Raw genomic sequence first — 6918 nt, 5'->3', positions numbered from 1 at the left:
TGAAGGAACTTGACACAATGCCAAGAATGCAAACACAGCGTGTGTAAAGACTGACTAAACTCTTGGATAGCGACTCTCCACACATACTTCTCTAAGGATATCTACTGTATGTTTTTTACAAATCTATAAAACCTCCTGAGACAATAAGCTAGGCTGTCTTTGTTTATGTATTATCTCTTACTCTTTAAACAGCTGGTACAAGTGACATGACGGGAATGGAATCTGTGCTACTTAGGCTGCCTCTCTAACAGCCACAAAACAATACTTTCGTCCTTTCTCCTTGCAGCTGCTTATAACAGCATGATCCACTGCCAAGTCTTCTCATCAACATCTACAGGCACACATTAAAGGTTGGTTAAAATTGGCAGTTAAAATACATCATGTTTAGCTAAACATTTCCAGCACGTCATAGCAGCAGCTTTCAGCTTTGGAGGTTAGTCCACCTCTCTGACATTTGATATATTCACCACTAGTTGACCTCCCCACTGTGTTTCATATTCATGGAAAATGTCCATCTGCTCCCAGGTGAGCAAAAAAATCTGCAACTATTTTATGTATCCCATAGAATGTTTATAAGAATCTTGGAAACTAAGCCTCTTAGTTTAACTAGAAATGTTTGCATCTAGCCTGTTCCTACATAGTTCCTATAAACATTTTCAAAGCCAAAATGTGTGTGTACCAATGTATGTGTGTGTTTGTGTGTGTGAGAGAGAGGCGGGGGTGGAGTCCTATTCTGTTTGTGCTATGTCCAACACCTTTGTCTATAGCCCTCCTCTGCTCTTTTTACTAAGCCTCTTAGTTTCAAAGGTGAAGACAAAACAAACGTGCCTTAAACCTTCATTTTGTCTTATGACAAGCAGGGGGTGACTCAATGGTTGCGATCAGGAGTTTCATTGTTTTGTACCAGAAACAACAACCTTCTAGTTGTTGATAATGAGAAGTATGTGTCACATTCTGCAATACAAATTAAGTCGGCAATAAAAAAAAAACTAAGATTGCAACAGCCAAAAATGCCAAACTCAAAGCTTCAACAAACGTGTCCACAAACCAATGGGTGATGGTCCAGGTCTTCTATATTTCAAAAGAAAAGAAATCCCGAACACTACACTTGCTAAGTATCACCAATTTATTCGAAAAATCACAATGTTTCTCGTCCCTCTGAACCTTTGTCAAGTGCGTTCTCAAACAATTCCCCACCGTGGTCTTAAGTAGACTAATGCTGCATTCATGTGCCGCTCGAGTGGTCCAAGTTTCCGAGTTGGGAAGTCGTTCTTCCGACTTCAGTGTGTTCACGTGATTTCAGTTCGTAAAGTCGGAATGTTGCAAGAACAGCAAAAAAAAAGTGTTGATGGTACGAAGAAGATCAGTGAAATGTTACTGTTAAAAGTTATATTTGAGCAAAAAGTTGATGTGCAATACCTGAATTAATTAAAAGTATGTTAACATTAACAAAACATATTTTGCCCCCCATTTGATGACGATTATGACGTCAAGTCGGGAAGTCGGGCACCTTATTCTTTTCCGAGTTTACGAGTTGTTGTTCCGACTTGAGCAGGTGTTCATGTGCATTTTACAACTCGGAAACTTGTTTTCCCGATTTGTCCGACATCACATGAATTCAGCATTAGCATTAGTGTGTGCTCAGGTGTGGGACATTCACTCTAATTTCAAGTGTTTCTCAATCAACAGCAGAGTCACTCACCCCAATATTCACGTATATGAGGGCAAAAACACAAATCCAAATCCAAATTAGACCATCAATAGGGTAGAGACAATACATACATAATTAAATCAAACATTGAGACTCTACCACACCAAATTGATCTAATTACAGGACTATTTCTTCTATACAAAATGCTTTGCTTTCAGCTAACACAAGAGTGTTAAAGCGGGTGAAAAGCCGGCTTCTAGTTTTGATGAAAGTGATTCCATTTTCTGATCCTGATTCATTTATTTTAACTCAGATTAAAGAATTTCCCGAAAGGTCACAGTATTCCTTTAACTGGAAATGTTTGGGTCTAGCCTGTTCCTACATAGTTCCTATAAACATTTTCAAAGCCAAAATGTGTGTGTACCAATGTATGTGTGTGTTTGTGTGAGAGAGAGGCGGGGGTGGAGTCCTACTATTCTGTTTGTGCTATGCCCAACACTTCCAACATCTTTGTTTATAGCCCTCCTCTGCTCTTTTCACACAGAATGATGAGACAGACACACACATTAAACACATTGCTTTTGGCAGTCACTGGGACAAACACACACACATAGAAGCCAGTATGCACATTATGCACATTCGCACACAAACCGTGCTCCAAAAACCCACCGCAGTGACCTTTCAGATGCAGAAGGAACAGCAGCTTCCCCCCGCTGCCAAAATGTCAACATCTTCTGCTCCCTCTCTGCTGCTGAGACAAGCCAAGTTGGCAGCAGGTTAGCTTTCATGTCTCTGCACATTGGTTACACACAAACACACACAGACACACACACGCACACACACACAAACACACACACACACACACACACACACACACACACACACACACACACACACACACACACGCACGCACAATGCTTTATTAGATTTGTTTTATGATATCAATTCCCACATGATTCATTTAAGACGGAAAGCCTTGCAGTAGATAAGCAGCAGGTCATGATACAGTCTTTGTCCACACACTAAAATAAAGCAGCACAATCTTATCTCTTTGTTTTTCTCGGAGTACACAGTGAGATGTGGGCTTTATTGGATGGAGGGAAGGAACCACATGAGGGTTTGTTTTGGGACCAAGCTCTGCCTGAAGGGTCACCATAACTCTGCCAGGGGAAGCTGAGCCTGTGTCATCGCAGTCCGAATAGTTGTGAATCTCAAAGCCCGGGTCTGGCTGACCTGATAAATAATGTCTATCTGACTGCAGCTACACCTCCACGCCTACAGCCTGACTCAACCACCATTGTCTTTGACATCATTAGCTGGAAAACATATACACACAGGAAAGAGAAAATACACATAGAAAGAACACAGACGTTTTATTTTTTATTTTTGTCAAAACAAAATCTACCATAGGGGAGATTCACTTCAGGTATAAAAGAAAGAAGAAGTCTTTGGCATCAAGGCCCAAATTAGATGAATTAATACATAGAAAAAAGGCAATGTCTTAAGCACAAAAAATACAGTTGGCATTGTTGGTCTCAAAGGTCTCTCCCTCTCTCTGTAAATTAATTGGTATATTTCTCTCTCGCACACACACACACACAAACACACACACAGAGACACACACACACACACACACACACAAACACACAAACATACCGTCATATGTTTTCACGTATTTTCACATGTAAGTGCGCAACCCTGAGGCTGAGGAAACTATTTATGGTGAAAGTGGGCAGAAAGTGTAAACACATGTTTGGCATCCTTTGAAAAGACAAATATTTAACTCCTTTTCCTTCCTTCATCTCTCAGAGGGACCTCAAGCCCTCACCTCCACCCACCACCTCTACCATATCACATTCTCCCCCACCCCATGCCTTTGAGCCGAAGGGGGAACATAAATCACAGCACATGAAGGAGATAGGAGAGGAGAAGCACACGCAACCATTTGAGCAAATGTCTGTGAAAGGGAAAAACGTGATGGGTGGAGGGGGAGGGATTTTGTGCGGGTTTGAGGGCGAATATAATCCCTTCCTTAAAGAAAGCAGGATGACAGGGGAGATGTCACACGACCCTTAAAATGTTGCACGGCGTCTCCAGGTGCTTCTGTCTGTCCAGTCCCTCAGTCACTCATTTCCCGCAACAACTTGGGACATTTGTTTTCATTGTAACGTAATCTGAGGCCTGAAAGGTGACAAAAGTAAGTGTGAAAGCCAGCGATGTAGTGTCTCTTTCCTTTTTCTGGTTCTATGCATCCACTCCTCCATGAAGAATATCATACAACACAAAATCCACTATTTCTTTAGTAATGATTGTGTAACAGCAAAAATACATTTTGGGCCATTGGATGTCACATGACCTGATCCCAACGGCTGCCAACATGCTGAAATTACCTCACAGCCATGTGCTTCACTGAGGGCTACCAGCACAGCCAGAATACTAAGAACTTATGAGAGCACGCAAACACAAAGTCAGCACCGTCACACAAAAGAGAAATAAACAATTTAAGACCCGTGTAAAATTAAGATTTGAGGATCAAAAAGAGGCTAAAGCTTTTCTGAGTCATGCTGTTAATGGTGGGGGGAGGATTGGATTGCAGATTTTTCAAGTGAGCCTATAGAGGTTTAAGAAAACACATGCACTACCAAAATAAAACCTAACTTCTACTACTCTTTGTGTTACGTTCGACCTTGACTGAAAAGGCTATAATGGTGGGGTGACTACTTAGGCTTGAGTGTTTCACAGACATTCAGTGCCACCTCCCAATTTTTGTCTGAGGCAGGTAAAAGGTTACAAATGTTTTGTGTCTAGATGTGTGCATGGAAAACATTTAGATAAGCATCTTTTCACCATTCTTGGGTGAAAACTAAAACTTTTAATGTTGCTTTTTCTTGTGGTTCAGCGAGATATGTCAAAAGAATTCAATAACTACTTAATGGTGGAATTCATACCAAGTCTTACCTTAATGTGGCACAATAAAGTCATCTTTAGGCAGTGGTATATTGGTGATCTAGTAAATTGCAGCTGTTTACTAGCCAGAGATACAAGAATGAATATCAGGGTGCAGGTAGGGACATATCCTGTACATGACTAAAAATTAAATTCTATTATTCTATTTGTGCATAAAGAAAATGTAATATTTTTTTGTAGGCTATTTCATTTCTGTTTGGTAACCCATTGCATTTTTTTTGTCATGTATAAAGATTAGATTGACAAGGCTAAATATAACATTTTATGAGATAAAAAGTATTTTTTTTTAAAGGTACCAAAGATGTTTTTATGAAGACTCCACACTGAAGGCACAAGCTCAAATATCAGCTGCTTTTTATCTGTTTGCAGATACAGCTACAGATTGCTCCTAGCCCTTTCTTTGAAATAAAGATCTTCAAAGGTTTTGTGAAGAAGGAAAAACTTTATAAACACTCTCTCTCAACTCTCTAAATTCACAACCCAAGTGGTGATTAACGATTAACAAATGTTGGTCCTTTTTTTTTTAACCATTGAAAGCCATATGATGTGTGACTACCTGCCTGTTCAGTCATTCTCTTTGCATGTTTTAGATGATTTTAAAAGTAATAAGCCTTGACTTGTTGAAAATGTAATCCACTCTAACTGTTTCAGATTCTTGTTCATCTTACAAGATTTTTGTCATTCTGTGGGCGCGTTTATGTGAGTTTGTGAAACTGCATGTGTTGTGTGCCTGTAAATTAAAAGTCAACTGGAAAAAAGATGTAGATGCTAAGAGACTTGTTTTGATCTTATAGCCTTGTATACCTGATGGCACACTATCGCTATTTTTACACAGTATCACCCCACACACACACATACACACACACACACACACACACACACATACACACGCACACACACACACACACACACACACACACACACACACACACACACACACACACACACACACACACACACACACAGTAGCATGCAGATGTAAGAGATGTGGGCTCCTGGGGCTTAGCTTTTGGCAAATGAGAGAAGATAACTCAGAAAGAATTTGTCACTTTGATAGGTGATCTGTCATAAATATTCCTCAGGGTGCGATCATAGTGAGTTAAAATATACCAGCGCTGCCAGGCACACTGCCCTGTGTGTGAGTGTGTGTGTGTGTTTTCCCTTTATTCCCTGTTAGCTGTGGTTGTTCAGTGTGTGTGTTAGTCCCTGTGGTTAGGTTGGTGGTATCACCAAAGCCAAAGTAATCTGGCACAAACATACGCACTCACACATAATACAGGGAGAGAGCGAGTGAGAGAGAGAGCCAGAGAGATTACCAGCCTTGCCTGGCATTGTGTTGGCAGGCCTTTCGGCATCACCTCCTCCCTCACCCTCTTCCTCTTTACTTCCTTCCTGCACCCCTGAAGTGCACGGTTAATCCCTAAGCTCTATCCCCATTTAAAAGACAGGGACATCACGCAAACCTGCCTGGATGCATTGAATTCTAACACTCACTCGCACACACACAAACCCATGCACTCTACTCAGTCACACGCACATGCTGCTTTCTCCTGCAAACACAGAGGAAGAAAGAGAACAGCTCAGCAGGGGGTTAAGCACTGCGATGGCAGCAGTGGCAGCAGCGGGCAAAATATCTGTCTGTTTTTTTTCTTTCCACAGCCCTTAAATGTCTTCAGCAGCAGGCATGTGATGAGATGAGAAAGAGAGGGGACTTTTGCTGATGCTCACCCTCCACTAATGGGTTATTCAGCTGCCAGTGCCTGGTCACACTCATGCACACCATGCACTTTTGCGCATTTGTCAGATAAGGATATGTGTGTGTGTGTGTGTGTGTGTGTGGGGGGGGGGGGGGGCAGAGTTTTGAATAAGGTCTTGACTAAGACAGGTTCTTAGTTCTAAGGCAGGCCGAGATATGGACATTTAAGAAAGAGACCAGTCACATTTACTTATGCATATAAAGATTGAGATCCTATTGGTCGTTTAAGAAAGATGGTGTGTGTTCACCCTGTCAGTCTGCAAAAAATTTCTACAGTCATCCAAAAGTTTTTCTGCAAGGCCGAAAGTTCAATTTCTCAAGAAACAACTTGAACTCTGCCCACTGAATGATTTCAATCTCTTTATTGTAACTGCTCTCTATAATTCCTAAAACATAGGCTACATTTTCTCTGGCACTATAAGAGCTATTTGTACCATGAGGACATGACCTTACTGTCCTTGATTTTCTGTAATCCTTGTGATATAAGACCTGCAGAGCTAACGTTGCACTCAATGCCAGTCTCTCAGGAAATGTGCATCAGCTG

Source organism: Labrus bergylta, chromosome 11, assembly GCF_963930695.1.
Source record: "Labrus bergylta chromosome 11, fLabBer1.1, whole genome shotgun sequence".
NCBI lineage: Eukaryota > Metazoa > Chordata > Actinopteri > Labriformes > Labridae > Labrus > Labrus bergylta.
Note: the sequence above shows the minus strand (reverse complement) of the source record.